The 18478-nt window shown below is 36.8% G+C and overlaps 1 protein-coding gene across 10 annotated transcripts in view; it reads right to left on the bottom strand.

Annotated features, from left to right (window-relative positions):
• CLOCK (clock circadian regulator) overlaps window positions 1-18478 on the bottom strand; it is a 66669-nt gene that overhangs the window by 38770 nt on the left and 9421 nt on the right. For 5 of the 10 annotated variants that reach the window (XM_087735548.1, XM_087735547.1, XM_087735539.1 and 2 more), the window contains exons 2-4: window positions 16619-16721; window positions 13047-13134; window positions 7818-7876 (exon numbers count right to left, since the gene is read on the bottom strand). The gene's annotated coding sequence lies outside the window, so the exon portion shown is untranslated. Of the gene's footprint in view, window positions 1-7817; window positions 7877-10011; window positions 10091-13046; window positions 13135-16618; window positions 16722-18478 lie in introns of all 10 variants that reach the window. The other 5 variants (XM_087735542.1, XM_087735545.1, XM_087735543.1 and 2 more) reach the window with 4 other exon arrangements.

The raw sequence follows: 18478 nt of genomic DNA on the forward strand, positions 1-18478 counted from the left end.
TTTTTAAACTGCTTGGAGTCGAAAAACTCTGCCAACTCTCACCCAGCTCCTAACAGAGTTCTAATGAGGAAAATTTCAGACCTCATCTCTGCAGTATGTAGAGGTGCGTTTTTAAAAAAATCACAACTGAACACTTAAGACAAACACCACAGGACTTAAGCACAGAACCATATTTGATAATGTCTAAAACAGAATGAAAAAAATAAAGTTTTTAAGGATATTTCAAAAAGTGATTTTAAGATGAGGAGGAAAGGAATATGTTTATGTCATAAATGAACATAAGCAAGCTTAAATCAGACCAAAAAGAAAGCTAATCACAGTGGAAAAGCTTTTGTAACCAAAACCACACAGATCTCTAACTCACTAGAAATGGCATGCATGTGAAAGCCAGGAGAAAGGTTAAGACGCCTACACGCCAGCATTGTCAGCCACAAGTGTTCAAAGGTCAATGGGTCTGTCTCCATAATTCATGAGTTTTTTTTAAATACAATGAATTATGCGTATGTCTCTAGATACTATGTCTTTTGTACACATTTCAAACTTTTCTGCAACCAAGAAGGCTAGAAACTTACTATTTTTAAGAAAGGTGAGGTCCTCAATCAAAAACTTCAGCTGCTGCCATGGATATACAAACTATTAATACACAACATTGCTCAATCTGTAGCAAAATCACAAAAACTAGCAACACTGCAACTTCTGCACTATGCTGACTTATCACTCGTGGAGAGGCAGTAAGTTATTGGGTGCCAAGTTATTGCTTAGCCAAAGAAACAAGGTTCTGAATAAGTCATAGGGTAAAAAGCCACAATCCAACCTAAGGTAATAGTGAAAAGTTCACACCATTTGATAAAACATTCCATGTTTTAGACTGAAAGAATTTCAGTAACTTCAGTCCAATTTTATCGTCAGTACTGGTATGCACGTTGGCAATACTAAATCTTAGAAACAAGCTCAAAGATTGAACAAACTGTGAAATTACACTACAGTCTTGCTCATGACAGCTGTCGTGTCAGGACTGGACTGAAAAATAAATGGGACAATAGTCAATGTGTTGCCTGTACTTGATTTTGTATACAGTCAGTGACTGAAACCCTTACATCTCCAGCACTTAGCCATAATGGTAAGATTGCTAAATATTTTTGAGGAAGAATCAGTATTGCCCTTATACTGTAAAACAGATGTTTATATAAATGTCTTGATTTTATAAGTAATATTTTCATGACTTTATAGATTACAGCCCTCAGACAAAACTAATGCGACATGACATGTATTAGTAAGACAAATAATTTCACCCAGGAAAGATCACAGGAAAAATATAGGAAACAATACAGTTTTCCAACACTACAGTTTCTACAAACAGAAACAGATTAACTTCTTTAATACAACCTGACCTCTGTGACATAATCCTATTTTGCCAGGGGAACAAACTAGTTATTATAATCACTGAGGATTAGCTTTGGAGAAGATCTTGTTTAAAGAATCAAAATCACAGCACACCAGTCTGCACTTCCACAGCACCCAATGCCCCAGCAGAGCTCTAACATCAGTTACGTACCAGGGTAAGCAAGCCAAGGAGCAGAAAAATCACACTATAAGAAAACAGCTGAGCCAGAACCTGACTCGCAATGGAAGCACAGCACCAAAAGCCCTATTCATTATACAGATTCTGAGGATAATTATAAACATTCTTGATACTCCTTTCCAGGAGCAAAGGAACATTTGCTTCCGATACCTTGGATTATGAACTTCTGGGGTTTTACTCTACTGGGACGTCCCACCATAATGGGCAAGCAGAGATCCATCCATTATCTCATTCCCAGAATAGCACATCACTACCACTCATGTTTTCCATTTTGCTCTTTGTTTCATAGATTTACCCCCAGCCCAACCATTCTTCTCTTTACCTTTTTCTTTTTTAGAGGTGAGGTAGAGGGGAGGAGAAGGGCAAGAATTTATTGTGGTTTAGTTCCTCTCTAGTAACCATAGACTTTTGTAGAGAGCAAAAGATGTTTAGACAGGTAAACCATAACCTGGTTTCTAATCAGATATAGTTTGGCCTAATAGAACAAGCTAGCAGGTTTCAAGATACTTGCTCCTTTGCTTGCAATACTATACACACCAACAGAAAGCAAATTAGGGTAATGACTGATTGATCTGTTCTCACTAATCAAAGGCTATCTGTTGAAATACTATGGTTTTAAAACTGACATGTCTCTTTCATTTTCTAACTCAAAATAAAAAAAAAGGCAAAACAAACAAAAATATCAGAAGACAGGGAATTTCAAGAAATGCTGTCCAAACTTTGCAGCTGAAAAGGTTATTCTAGCAACTGGGAATAGTCATGTATTGCAAACTTTTCCCTACGATGTCAACAAACCAACTGTAATCTTGGCCTGTACTTGTGCAGAAGAGCTGACACATCCCAGAAATGTCATTTTCTGTAGATAAACACTGTAACAGCAAGTGTACATCTTCACCTGCTTCACAGGAAAGCAGAGTAGGAAAGGGTTGCTTCTAGTGCAGACATCCACACGATTTGATCCCAGATGGGCTTTTATAGGAAAATTTGCAAGTGGACACAAGTAGCCTGCTTTGGCAGAGCAGCTTGCTTAGGTCCATTACCTTTGCAGGGAGTAGCCAAGGACACATCTGTGTGCAATATAATGAAGAAAGGGCAGTAGGACAGATGACTGGTGGTGTGGGTTGCCATTATCAGAATAACTTATCCAGTCTCAAGTCTGTTCCTGAGGGACTTCTGGGAAAGGAGGTAAGTCCAAGCAGTCTATAGGAGAGATGAACTGCCTGGTAGGAGGCCTGTTGTGGTAGTGGTCTGCGATATCACAGATTTAGTTCAGTTATAATGGCACTTGAAAGAGTGCATACTATATATGCACTATATTGCCCATAGTATGCAAGACCTATTTGTACATAGTCCAAACAAACAGCAGCAGTTGGAAGAGCCTACAGATCACCACGAGTGGGAGACAACGTAGCAACCACAGAAGTAAAAAGAGGTTACATTCTTAGAAATGGCTTGTCACACAGATGTGTCCTTGTCTACTCCCTGCAAAGGTAATGGACCTAAGCAAGCTGCTCTAACAAGTCTGGTTAAAAGTCACTGTAAATAATATCCTCATAGAAACATGGATGATGAGCATTAGAGGAAAAAACAATTCTCTGCTGCATTCTTCATGTATTAGACTGTCCTGCCATCAGGAGAGAACTTTGCTCTGTAACTTGGGACTGAATGCACTTTGCAGTTTCCATCTCTCTATCTCACGGGTTTAGAGGAAACACCCCTGCCCACCGCTCCTCTGTTCCAGATCATTTGGGCTGATCTCTGCTTGACCACCTGTTCTGCTACCACCCTTCCACTCTTCTCTGGAGTCTGCATCTTCTCCCCCTTCCTCACCATGAAGATGGGCCCACAGCTCCCTCCCTGTTAGTGTGCAGCTCTACTCTTAGTTCAGACTGCAGTGAAGATACGTGCAAAAAAGCTGTAAGAAGCCTCTGACTCTTCACCTGGGCTACGCTGGAGCCTGGCCCATGCCTGGCCCTGTACCCCACCGATCGGGCCTCTGACTCACTGATTTGACTTCTCAGCTCCTCCTCAGTTCTGCCTCCTCACCAGGAACTTGCTGGCCATCTGGGCACTTGCCAGAGCCTGGCTGCCCTCCCCTGGGAGCAGCCCGCCCCTCCAACTCCCTGGGAGCGACCAGGAAAGTGCTCAGCAGCTTGCGAGGCTTCTGTCGAAACCAGTCCTTGACAGTGAGGTGCTGAAGCGCTTACCAGGCTTTTTTTTTCCCCCCCCTCCATCCCTTTCCAGGCTGCTTGTGTTATCTCTGCCTTCTAGGATCCAAATTAACTACATTTAGAGATACCTGAGGCGATGTTTATGCACTCCCTTCAAATTATCAACAAAGATTATTAAAAGAAAGTAATTATAATACTGATTTTCAGAGTTTGTCAGTGAACACTCTGCATTTCAGAAAACTGTAAAGGATAATCAAGAAAGAGTATAAAACTAACTAAGTTTATAAGATAAATTCAAAAGGCAGTGTTTAATGATCTGGCCATCAGAAACAATTGCTATTCTTCCATATTTTCATTTAAAATATTTTCTCAGTCCTTTGTATTCACAGTTCCTTACTGGAGATCCCCTTCCTTCAATAACAAGGCTGTAAGTGTGGCAGAAATAATGCTTGTAAATCCTGTGCAACTAGTCTGTACAAGAGAAAGTCTGTGGCTGCATGTGCAAGAGAGACTGTGGCTGCATTCCACTTGCACCCGCTTTTATTTATAAAGCTCCACCCTGCTTTTTGCCACCCTTCCGTGGCTTTGACTGGAGGAGTGCACCCCTTCAGCTCTGGCCACACGCTGAAGTAGATTTGTGATGTGTCTAGAAGAACCCACATATCACACAGTTTTAAATATAATCTTTATTGTCTTGTTCTTATGAAAAAATGTGGCTTCATGTACCTTTGAAAATTGGCACAGCTGAGGAACAGTACCCCTCTACAAAGAGGAGCTCTTAACCTCTTAACTACATCTGCCACTGCTGGATCTGTAACAGGGAACCATAGGTTAGACTTAAGAGTATGCATTGTGTTTGCACATCTAAAATACAATTGAGCTCATAATCAAGCCTGCCCGAAAAATACACCTACTGCCTCCTTAAAGGGTGCTTAACAAAAAACTCCAGTACTTCACAATATGAGTTTTAATCAAAAGAAGCTAATGTGTTAGCGTTACAATTCAAAACTGAAAATCTTCACCTCTCTCTCAATCTCCATTTCCTTTAATGGGATTCTGGGCAGAAACAACCTGCAGCCAACCAGCTCAAGAACAGATCCTAAATTAACACTCACTGCGCTGTGGAAGAAGTGCTGCGGACGGTGTAAAACCTGGACATTCTGCTGTTCTCTCTCACAGGAGGCATCTAAACTTGGTATATTTTACGATGAACAAATAAAATCCCAGCTTCCTTCTTCCAGCCTCTTAAATAGAGCTGAGAAGGTAGGCAATTGACAGGTTTTTTTTCAGAAGTTCAAAAGGGGAAAAAATACCACCCACAGGCTCAAAAGTTTAAATTCCCACTGAATATTACTAATTATTCCAGAAAATTATCTGCTACGTACAAAACAATGATTTTCTACAGAACAAAGTTACCAGATAAAAAATAAAAAAAGTAATAAAAAAAAGTTCTTCACTTGATGATTTCTCAATATTAACAGAAATTTAAGGAAAAAACTTTAAAATATGGTACCAAGATATCTATCCTGGAGCTAACAACACTTCAAAATGATTCATCCAATTACAAATGTGCATATTTATGAAACAGAGCATTAGCAATTTTATATGTTTTGTATCAGATACAGAATGTTGGTTTAAACAATTTATCTAAAACGGTTTGTCACATTTTCCTCAGAGCATAAATAATACCAAGAATACTAATAAATCTATCCAAAGAGGAAAAATTCAACACTTCATTCTTACACTGAAAAACATACATGAAAATTCACCAAGAAATGAGACAGATCAAAGAGTTAAACATTGTTTTTCCTCTGCTCCAGTAACAAGAGGGAAGAATGCCTAGATATAGAAAGTAAACTAATTTTTGAAAACTGTCCTGGAGAAAATTCATTACCAAATCCAACAGACATAATTATTACACAATCAAAGCAAGATAACGCCAAGTAAATTCTTCTTCCATTCCATACAAAATTGCTGCTCAGTGTTGATATAAACTCATGTTTAAATTTAGAAAATGAGACTTTACAGTTATTATTACTGCGACAAAAACAAGCACTCAGCTATCCACTACAATTAATCTTGCAGAAAAACATGAACCTACAAGTTAGGTGAGCACCTTAACTGCCAGACTTTTAGTATGTATGTGTGTTATTAAGTGGGAAAGGTCACTAAAAAGCACAAATGAATCTTTCCAAAAGTCTATCCTAGACCAGAAAAATCTACCCAATGAAGATTTATTAGCTTTTATATCCAAATGAACACTTATACTTTTTACATATCTCTCTATTGCATTCTAAAATCTTCAGAAATCCAAGAAGTCAACAGATGGCCAAGAGGGTCTGTAAGAACTTACGCAAGTTATTTCTGCACCCAATGCCTTTACAGTCTATTTAGGAGCAATTTTAAGGATATAGCTATGAGTCTTAAATCAGTTTTGCTTGATTTATAATCCACTTTACCTTTTAAGGGACAACCAACTACTTCATATCAACAACTTATTCTTTTGAGATACCATTATCTAGCACATCCAGACATCAAGAAATATCTTTCATAGCATTAGCCTTTGATCATTACTTTAACCACTCATTTCCACACCCACATTAAATTCCCTCTCCTCTGGTAGCATTAGTATCTGTGATCACACAGTCAACACAGCCTAAAACTGGTCCAGCCTAAAAGTAACCCAAATATTGTTTCATTCAGCTAAATCAACTAAATTTATTTCACCATATGGCTGCTCAAAAGCTGTGTTGGCACAGGGGAAGGGGAAGCAGTGAATCACCAGGTTAGACATCTTTTGGCAACAATGCCACTTCATGCTGACCTACACCATGTGTTAAATTACAACCAGAGAACAAAATTAGGAAAAACAAGATTCCAATTTGTGCTCAAAGAAACGAGCGTTGTACCTACAACTTGAGAAGTCTGCTTGATGTTTAAATGAAACATCTGTACTCTCCCATGCATTGCTGCATCTCATGTGGCAACCCGTGACAAATGAAATTTCTGGACAGAATGAGATTTGTTTATATACACTGATCCAGACTCATGGATCACCTTCTGGATATGAAAACAAATCCAGAACTCAGCCTTAGAGTCAATGGGGAAAGTCAAGCAAAATGTAAAGCACAGGAGTATATATACCTGACATGTTGCTAAGTAATTATCAACCTATCTATCAAATAACATGCTAATTAGCATGAACTGTCACTGTCTTAAGATGTTCCTCAGTACAGATACTTATATAAGAGTATTCACCTAAATGAATAATATGAAACTAAGAAAATTTAATGAAAGAATGGTTTATAGCAACAGCAGCCACTTGTAACTCTTAGAATTGTACAAGTGTACCAAATGGACATATATGAAAAAAGATAAGCCAGTTGCTAACAGCAACACCCAAGAAGAAGTGACAGGTGTTTCAGAAAGCTAATATTTAATCTGAAACTTAATTATCCATCTCATGCAGAAATGTAAACGTGCAAATAAAACACTTTAAAAATATTTAGTGATGGGCATATTTTTGTTTCCAAGTTGATTGCACAATCCTTGATTTGTGCAGCTGTGGAAGTGCTTCTGATGCTTAGATTTCCCAGCACAGGTGACTCATGCACAGTTAAAATATTCTGTTAAGCTTTTGTGAAGAGTGGACTGTTTGACTGCCTGAAGAATGGAGTAGGCAGTACACTTCACTGGAAAGCGTCTTCAAAAAGAAAGAAGTGAGACTTCACATTCACATTTCCATAAAATGAGAGAGTAGGAACATTTTAAGCTCCATCAGTGAAGCACAGTCCAAGTCAAAAATTACTGAACAAGCAGCTCCTCCTCCCTGCCTCCCCCTAACCCTTTCCCCTAAAAGTCCTGTACATTGTCCTGGAGACCAGAAAGCGATAACAAAAGGAAAAAGAATGAGGTAGTAGCAAAACAGAACAAAACAAAGGGAAACGCTAGGGGATGCTAACTTCAGAGTATTCAAAAAAGGTGTAGCAAAATACATTTCTGTATTAGCATGCTTACTGTTATGTTCATAAGATTAAGAAGCTTTAACAAGAGTAAAGACTTACTTTTCTAAAATTCTGGTGTCTGCCAGTGGATCCTTCAGTTTTTCCCCCAATACAATTACCTGTTATAGAAAGAGCAAGTTTATACATCAAAGGAAAACTCAATACTATAGTTACAGAATTCCAAACCCCTGCATTGCACTACTCCCAATTTCATTAAATAAAACACTAAAGTTACTCTTCTGTCAGAACTTTCAATGTAACAATCCAGGCTCAACTGGAATTACAGTGATTGCAAAACCCAAGATACAGGACAAGTCCTTCATATTACATAGGCAAGAAGTACCTTAACAGGAAAGGGAAAAACCAAAACAAAATAAAAAAGTTTTGCAATTGGTGCAGAGAGGAAATGTCTTAACTGTTGTCTTGGCTAAAGAATGGACAAAACCAAGGCAGAAAGACTTTACTTTTCTTGTCCCTGGTAACTCTTTGTAGAACACTTTGTAACCACTTTGGGGATAAATGTTAGGTATCCTTTTGCCACCCTGCTATAAGCAAGAATCAAAAGGAAACGGAACATCAGCCAACATTTAGTCAATAACTGGACTTGCTCAGGCAGGAAAGACGGTGCATTATTTTAACAAAAGGGATAGTACCACATGAACTACACAAACAGCAATCCAGCAATAGAAAACAGCATAAATTTAATGTAATTTTACTGTAATCACTCTGCATATATATTCTTTTATATATGGAAATAAAAAAGGAAGAACATCTTTACTTAAGTATTAAAATATTAGAGCACTGAGCACAACTGAATTTCTGAATGTTCAGTAAACGCTGTTCAAAGGAAAATTATAGTTTGAGTAGCACTGTAACATTTAGCCAACTGTTTTTTAGCATTCTGTGCTTCTAAAACATCAATTTATGTAGATATCAAATTTGCTCAAATTCTTTCTTCATTCCGCTGAGCAGCAGCAGCATGCACTCCTTCTCTGTGGCTTGCTACTGACGTGAGCAGAAACTTTTAGAGCTTGTGCTGACTAAGTGAGTCCAGAAAACCTACTGAATTCACCTTCTGAGGGTCACCAGAGAAGCAGCGAAAGCAGACCAACAGATTCCTTGTTCCCATAGATCAGTATAATCTTCAAAATGTTGGGCCCAGTCCATTTAATTGTAAATTAGGTTGATTAATTATGATGACTGTTACTCTTCAAGCACTGGGAATTTTTTAAACGAAGGCTTTCTGGACCTTGCAGACTAATTCAACACTCATAGCAAAAAAATTCTGTCAATTATTTCCCATTGCCCCAGCTCTTTCAAAAATATTTTAAGATCACGATATTGACTGAAAGACATAAAACATACTATAACTGAGGAATTTCTAAGCCAAGTTTTTTTTTAAGCTTTGCTGCTACCATATATGAGATAAGAATTTTCAAGATTAGGCTATAGGGGGAAAAAAAAAAAAAGGTCACAAATTCAACTCCTTTTTGTATTTTTGGAAATTGAGATTCTGTCTTGATACTTCCATATAAACTTTTAAAAGTTTCAAATGAGTCCTCGAAGTTATTTATGTGAGAACTATTAAGTCTCTTTTACCGTCTACAAAACTGAACACAAAATCCTATCAACTACTTGGGACCATACTCACTACATTTACATGGCTGTAAACTCTTTCCTCAGCTTTTTTTTTTTTTTTCTTTTACCACTTTTCAAGCTTTTCTTTCACAGAATTATCAGACCGCACTATTTCTATGTACCAAAACACATGTCTTGGTATGCTTACTTCTTGCCCCTCAAAGCCGCCTCTGCACTCTCAAGTTCTCAACACCTCCCAAATTAGTACCACCATATTTTATTTGCAAACATTCAGAACCTTCCCTTCCAGGTCATTACTGAAGATGCTAAAATTAGCACTGCTTAAAAGACTGCCATCTCAACTAGAACTAGCAAGTAGGACCTAGTTAAAAATCAAGTTGCACTAGATATATTTTACAGTTAATATTTTAAGTCAAAGCAAATGGGGTAATCCACCCCTTATAGGGTCTTTTCCCATTTTATTAACAGAACCCGACTTAGATCATCTAGCACTTAAGTCCTGAAAAGTAACATTAAGAAAGTATTTATAAAGGCATTATAGCTATTCCAATTTTCAATTAACATATCAGTTATCAAAAAGTAAAACTATAATCAGGTTTTATTTTCAATGGCAATTCTCTTCTGCTCAGAACATTGTGAATATGGTTCCAATCACCTAGGATCTTGCTAGTAGCCTATTTAACACTGGTATTGAGGAAGGGGATTCCAAAAGTTATCTCTGTTCACAGGAAATCCTGAAACAAATATAAATTATATGTTGAGGCCACATACTAACAGGCTAATGAAAACAGCTATATTGTATTTAAGCAAACATTAGGGCTTGAAACAGTTTAGTTACACCTAACACATTAACAAATATGCAAATAGAGGGAGAATTAAATATACACTTCAACATAACAGTGCAATATTCATAAGACAAGATTCCTTAAAATAATGAGGACACCTCATAACTTGCTAGCTTACAATTCTCATGTTTTGACTCTCAGCATTTTTCTTCATTTTAAATTGAGGCTTGTACCTGCCTCAATGAGGCCTCCTCCCAAAGCTGCTATATGAAGCAGCTAAGTACTACATTTTTATTTTTACTTAATGCATTGGGTTTTTGCTAGCTAAAGTGCTACACACACGTGGCAGTAATAATTGCTCTTTTAGAAAGGATTATACAAATTGAATGGAGAGATGCTTAAGCCTAGGAGAATAAAACATGCTAACTTTTATAATATGTTTACAACATGAGGGAATAGACTGAATAAAAACAATTTAAGTAACACTGCAAATAACCTAGTTTGAAAAATTCACTGGCTTTAATAAAAAAAATAAAGTTTTCCAAAATGCTGCTGATACTTGTGCTGCTACAGCCTTAGATATTTTTTTTAATGATTATATTAAAGGGCTGTTGTTTTATATGTCCCTATCAATAGAAACCTTACTTGAATCTTGTAAATTTTCTGGAAAAAATACTAAAGGAGAAGGCCTAGATTGTGCAAAGATCTAATAAACAAGAAATATAACTGAGTTTAGTCTGAATCATTGGCTTAGACATGTGGGATATTACACTAGCGGTAAGCATGCAAAATTCTTGGGAATATCTGAACTTAAAATTACACAGGGCAGATGGGGAGAACTCTTACAACTGTTACTTTAAGATAAAATGAGTTAACATCGGCAACTAAATATTACTTAAATTTTCAAAACCTTAACAACTGCCACCTACAACCTCAAATTGAGGAGTTCAGTCCAGGGGAAAACAAACAAACAAAAAAATCTGTCTTGATTGATGACAGCTCAATGCACAGAAAGATCGTAAGAACTGCAAATGCCTGTGAAGACCATCTCTTCTTCATTTTTTTTGTCTTGCTCCTACTTAATGACTACAATAAAACACTGAACTGATTTTTTTTCAATGCAGATGAGCAGCTCAAGCAAAGCACATGGGGTGGGAAGTATATAAATTTTAGAATTCTATATAAACATTATGAAATGAAAGAAATCAGAAGGTGCCTATTTTTAATAATTTAAGAATACAAGCAGGGAATAAAAACAGACCAAACAATCAAAATTTCAGAAGGCAGTTATGATTTAGCCATTTGATTTACTGAGACTTGTAGTATTTATCTGTTTCCTTGACAGCTTGTGTTAACAAAAGTTGTGAAGAACATCCCTGGCATTTTGAAACTTGTAAATACTAGCACTGAAACTTACGTATCTATTCTACAAATCCAGTTCTATCACAGATGCTCATTGCCTTCATCTACTGATGTATAATCAAAGTGAACAATTTTGGCTATGTCTCCATTAGCAAGTAATCTAGAGCAGTAGAAACGGATCAGTAGATCAAAGCAGCTGGTGCTGACACTCCTATGCTAGCCTGGTCTCCAGAAGCAAACATCACCATCACACAGGCCATTCAAAGTTTTCCAGGGATTTAATAATTGATTCAGACCTGTATGTCCCCAGTAGAGACAGAAGAGCACTTTGCACCTGCAGCAGAACTTAAAAACTAGTTCTCTGGGAAAGGAATGTAGTTTGAACATCCTCAGCAAGTATGTGGTAAGGGGAGATAATCAAATGATTTCCTCCAAAACAGTATTAATGATCCAAATCAAAATGGTAATACATATGCTGGAATTGTATCCTACCTTTCCAAACCAGACTAACCAAAGCAGGTGTCATCTCACAAAACAGAATACTTGAGGGCACTGAAAGACTCCAGCAAAATTCTGTAAGCTTTTATTCTTAACTCCTCACCACAAAAAAAATAAAAAAAAGAAAAAAAAAAATCTAGTACATGGCAATCTACTGGCTACCAGAAAAATAATTTATTTTCCCTATTCCAGAATTCAGCAGAAGACTTAAAACTGGATATCCCTATCACTTTGGCTTAATTTCTCTTTGCTTCGTTTCTTCACTCCATCTTTTAAATCCTTTTTTTTTTCTTTAAATATTTTACTTCTTTTCTTGTTCCCCCCCTTATTTCTTTCATATTTTTCTCTCATTTATTTTATTTCCTTCTATTACCTGTGCTGTTAAATACAGCAAGAGAAAACTGAAGATTCTGGCATCTCCGAACTTTCAGACAGAGCTGTCAGTGTTGTTTTTTTTTTATTTGGAAATTCAGATGATGTAGCCTGAGACAGGCATGCAAGCACTACCACTGTGATTTAACTTGCCCTAACTCAAACAAAATGCAAAAGGGCTAAAGACGAACATGTGTTTGCTTCAATCATTCAAATTGATCTCTAAATCCAGTGCTAAGCAACTATGTGAATTGAGAAAAAGCAGATTAATGACACAGGAATATTAGTCTACTATAAGACTGAAATTAGCCTGGTTCTAAACATCATCTCAGAGAACAGCCACAGGAATACCATGACAGAAATGCTAAGGGAAACTCATCACGCAACTTATGTTATGGAAGAACTTCATTACAGAAAGACTAGATAAAAATATATTTGGTGTATACACAGTTTTTCACCTTAGGAGTAAAGCCAGGAATATATTGCTTAATCTTTGCCTTTTTTTTTTTTTCTCCTTTCTGAGCTATGTCATTTGTTTATATAATAATTTAATCTTCTAGATTTTAGGTTAAATGCCAGAGTTTCTCTTAGCATTGTAAGTTATAAACAGGATTTTGTCACACATGATTAACTCATTAGTTGCTCAGAATAATCAAAATATTCAGAGACTCACCTAGTTTCACTGACATTCAATACAGAGCATCCAAGTAATTTTCCAGAAGAGTTTTGCAAATGAAAGAATGGGCTTCACTCTGCATTTGCTAAAATTTAGATGAAAAGAAAATCAGATCTCTTTAAAGCAATTCCTAAAGAAAAAACTGTCTTTTAAGAAAAAAAAAACCAAACAAACCAACCACAAAGCAACACTATACAAAGTTTCACATCTACATAAACTGAAAATTTTAAGTATAATGACAATCCTTTTCATTTCAGAAGCTTCCTTATGTGTGGACCTGGGCTTCAAAGCAAAACCCAGAGTCTGTAAGTAATTCTGGGTTTAATAACAAAAAATCAGTTAGCAGCAATTTTCATCAACATTAAATACAACTTATTCAATTGATTTTTTTAAACCCTATTAAGCAATTACAGAATTTTAATATGAATTCAATACTAAATTTTTAATCCATAAAAATCTAGGAAGCAATAAATCATTCCATTTACTCCTATACTGAACATAAATTCCATCTTCCTGTAACTCCTGAGCACCAGATGCTCTTGGGTCACTTCAACACAAAAAACCCAAAGCATTTGAAAAGAAAGTTCAGTGCAGTCCTATAATAAGCAAAAGGGAGGGGTGGAAACGTTAAGATCATCCTCCACACTATACATTCTAGTTTCAGCAAAAGAAAGTGGAACTGGAAGTCTCCAGCCTATCTTGTAAGTCTGTCTTCATTTGTTTCATAATTTGAATCTTTACACAAACAAGGTGGTGATTTCTCCCACACAGCACCTCTCCCTCCTCTCTGCCTGGCCTAGGGCATACCTTTGCTTTGATCAGCAACTACACTACTTTATTTCATTAATTTAAGGCAACTCCTCTGATCCAAATGTATCCAAGAGGATAACCTCTTAGCTTGCTCAGAAACAATCTCTTTTTTCCCCTTAAATCTCAGTTAGGAACCAAGAGACCATTTTCAGATCATTAGCTCTCTATATCCTATTAAACAAATTTTGATCTAATGAGTGGCAATTTTTCTTCACTGTGATAGGCAGAGCAGCCCCAATAATTACAACCAACATAACTAACTGCCCTATATTACTACATTTCCCACTCCTTGTGGATGGGCTCTGATTGTGCTGGTGCTACTCCTTATTCATTGCACTTCTACAGCAGGTGCATAAGAACAAATCCTAATAAGAGGGTGGTTTGACTTCACTGTTCTCCTGAGTAAACGTGGTTTTGCACAAGTAGTGACACGGGCGCATTTCCAGAGACGCACAGAGGCACTACTGCAAGCACTCACACATGCACACAAGTCAGTGAGAAAGAGTACAACAACTTTCAAGTCTCTCTTCTCTTCTACAAACCAGTGTCAAAAGTATTTTGTCTCTATTTAGTTATTTGCTTTTCATGCTTCTATGAAAGACATTAAGAAAAAATGTATAAAAAGATGTTCTTACATAAATAAATACAAAAGTTCCGTAACTTAAGAACAGCTTTAAACTGAGGATTTTCAGCACAAGTGAAAAAAAAAAAAAGCTCTGAGGAAAAAACACAAGTATAAGGACTAATGAAAATGTAAAGGTGAAGGAAAAAAGGCCATGGAGAGACAAGCAGTAAATAAAGCTGAAGTACACCCTAGAAAACACAAATTCTTAATAAAACAAAGCAGGTCTTCATGGTCTAAAAAGGTTACTTGAAAAGCAATACCAAAGATGCACAGCATGCAGAAGTGTTCAGGATGCTTGAAAAGAAGTCTTTCGTAACTTAACCACACACAGTATGCATTGTTCAAAACAATCTATTACAATCTGTTCTGAACACAAGAGCAGCAATAATGAAGAAAAATCAAAGAATATAGAAAAGTTCAATCAAAAATGCACAACAGTCATGGAGATACACTACTGAAGCAGCATTTGAAGGATAGAATCAACAGTAGATGGAAGATGGGTTTAAGGAAAAGCACAAGGAGTGCAGAAGAAAGTCTCCTTACTCAGTGTTTGTACCTGATATTACATTGGAGAGGAGGAGATTAAGCCTGTTTACTTCTCACAGTCCAGCTAGAATGTGCTCAGTAGCTCTGTCTGGTTATCACTACAAGGATTTGGAACATATCTGCCTCATCTGATTTGGATGGATGAAACAGATTTAGGCAAATCATTGAACTGGTACAAACTGTATTTTCAGAAATCTATCACACTGCCTAATGTAAGAGTTCGGGATGGCACAAAAAAAAAAAAAAAAGCCTGATACTGCAGCATAACTGGTTAAGTTTTCTCCTAAAACCTTGAGTGCTTGCTCTAACACATACAGGTCCTTTGTCTTTCCGGTGGTAATATTTTCATTGCATTCTGAATCAAGAAAACAGTACGTTTCTCCCTCTCATCTCATTGTCAGACACAGGCTGACTTTTGGTAAAGTTTTAGCTGAAGCAGATATATAACGCAAAGAATTACTGCTCAGTGATTTAAGTCTTGCTAAATTATAAGCAACTAAAACCAGCGTCTTAGAATAGAAAGTGTCAAGCATCATTACCTACAAGCACTGCTACCTGTAACTCCATTCACAACCAAACTTCATGCATGACCAAACATGTCCAGTGCCTGATAAACCATTAGGAATATAGGAAGGCCTTCTGCCAGCAAGACAAAATAATCCGGTTTCAGCAAGATTGGCACAATGTCTGATCTACCTAAATAGATCAGTTTCTTGGGATTTTTTTTGACCCTAAGAAACAATGGAACATCTGAAAAAGTTTAACAGTAATATCTACTTACAAACAAAAAGCATATAAACATATACATGAAGGCTACAGGGGGTCACAGCCATGATCCTCATGATACATCAAATCAACCCCCCTTTGTCACTCATAAGACGAACCTTAAACAAACTACACCGTCTGTTGTTTGTTTCTCTTTGCATGACCATGGATGTACAAAGCAACCAGTAACCTTACTGCAAGATAAGACAAATCTTGCAAAGATGAAAATCTGCACTTCCTGGGCCATCTTCAGCTGGATAGTACATAGTGTCCAATCAAGGAAATGGGTAGATGCAACCCTTTCACAAATAAGATGACATGTGAACAGAGATATTGCTACTTGAACCTATTGAGATGCATCCTTCTCTTTCTATATATTCTTACATTAATGGGGTATTAAGCCCATGTCCACTTTAACAAGAGCATCTGCAAAAAAAAACCTCACCCAAAAAAGCTGTGAGCACAGCAATACATATGCTCATTCACTGCAACGCATCCCTGGGAGAGATATTAATTCAGTCTCCAGAAACCACAGGGCCACATTAGCACACTTCATTGCTGGGGACAGTGCCATCATGAGGTTTTCTTTTTTCCTTCTAGTTTCCAAGGCAGCTCAGGTCCAGTTAGTTCAACTGTTTCATTCCATGCTCCAGTGTACAGGATGAAAGCTTATTAAAAGCTTATTTGAAGTTTATTCTTGCCCCCACACAACATTAATTTCAATCTCAATTGAAGTGCAATGTCTACCTTGCCTGAGGTTGAAAAAGAGATGCTTTTGTTTACAGCATTATTGTTCTAGTAGCAATATAATCTACATACTTACTTAAATCACCTAGAAATGCATTGTGCCTTGTAGAGTGGGTGGATAGCATTAGTAGTCCAAATGTGATGTCACCAAAAGCAAAAGTCGACTTTGGCACAGTCTTCTGAAAAACAACAACAACAAAAAAACCCACAGTTCTATAAAAATTAATCCATTCAAAACAACTTTTAGAGGTAAGCCCTTCACTGCTGCTCTCTGTTTTCTCTCCTGCCATTTCAGTCACTTTATTTCCATCCCTAAACTGTCCACAATTTCACTTTCCAATTCCTCTATTCACCGTAATGAAGTAAATACACATGAAGGAGAACTTCAAAATTGCATACCACCTTTTATGTAGGTCTGGCACTGCCTGAAATCCAAATCTGCAAGACAAATGCAACAGTCTAATGGTAACATTAAAGTTACAGTTCTAACACTGCCTACAACACACTAATATTACAATTATTATATTACAATTGCTTTAGGGTATATGATGACCTTGCAGAACATCAATAACACACCAGGCAAATTTCTGGAAAGAAAATACATCAATACAATCTTAACTGTGCGTGTGTACTATGGTTCAAACAGGACATGTGAGCTACCTCAGAACACAGTTTAAAACTCTCAGAGAACACGGCACACAACAGCATAAGAAAGACTCAAACATCATCCTCTCACTAATGAAAAACTAATTTCAGTAAGCTGTACTGAGCAGAAGCCAACGATACAATAGATATTTTTATACACGAACACTCTACTTACTCCGCAAAGAAATAGCTCCCTGTCTACTACAGACCACAAATTCTGCATTCCTACATACAGTACTGTGTTGTAAAAACACATGCACCAATTTGGTAATAACAATCTTACTGCCGACAATCCTGCTGGGAAAAGTACTGCTAGTTATCACTATTGATACTTTCCATTCAGCACTCCCATGTGACAAAGCATATCTTTTAAGGTCTACTTAAATCTATTTCCTTCCATCGTATGCAAGGACAGGCAGATTTCCTTTGACATAAGATGAACTTCAAAATCCCTGTTCTTTACCACTTTGTCCCCCAGCACATACAACATAGAAAGAAGAAGCTGTCAAGCTGGAGAAGAAGAATGCCAATGTTTGAAGAAGGTCTACTGGACAAGCTTAATAGGATAAGAAAGGTATACCATTATCATCTACTTATCTACTTTTCTATACAGTAAAATGAAATATTCTAATGTTAGAAATCAACGTTTTTAATCAAATACCAGTATACAGATAAGAAATGGCAAACTATACTCTATGGGGCAGGAGAAGCATCTAGGTGCCATTTTAAAGAACAATCTATACAAGTTTATGAGAGATTATTTTTCATTTCTTATGCCAGCAATACAAAGATTAACATAACTCAATATAAATCAACCATAAATTTAGTTGTCCCTATAAAGGTAGTACCAGTTTAACTAAAATAATTTTGAAAAGCAATTTCAGTTATTTTAACGAAAAAATGTTTGTGATCCTTTTGACTTAAAGCAGTAGGGCCTCAATTACCTTTGATGTTAGAGGCTTCTATAGCCCCACCTCAATTGAGCTGAAACTCATAAAAAGTCCTTCAGCTTATACAAAAACCGGGTGTAATAGGAGGTAGTGACAGAGCAACATGAATGCCTGAGATTCAATTTTCAGGCACAGTTGCCTGTTGTTTTACTACTCACTTTAAAAGCAAATTAAATTGACAGCTAAATTTCTTAAAGGGTTAAAAAAAGAAAACCTTAGCACTAGGATTTGTGTCCTGACTTTCCTGCCAAACTGATCAAACCAGCACATTCTCAAATCGTTTTGCCATCTCATCTTTTTTTTCCTTCATAAAAGCCAAACCCATCAACATAATTTGTAAG

The sequence above is a fragment of the Nipponia nippon genome, unplaced genomic scaffold, assembly GCF_047370975.1.
Source record: "Nipponia nippon isolate SJK-2023a ecotype South Korea unplaced genomic scaffold, ASM4737097v1 scaffold_6, whole genome shotgun sequence".
In the NCBI taxonomy this organism is placed as follows: Eukaryota; Metazoa; Chordata; class Aves; order Pelecaniformes; family Threskiornithidae; genus Nipponia; species Nipponia nippon.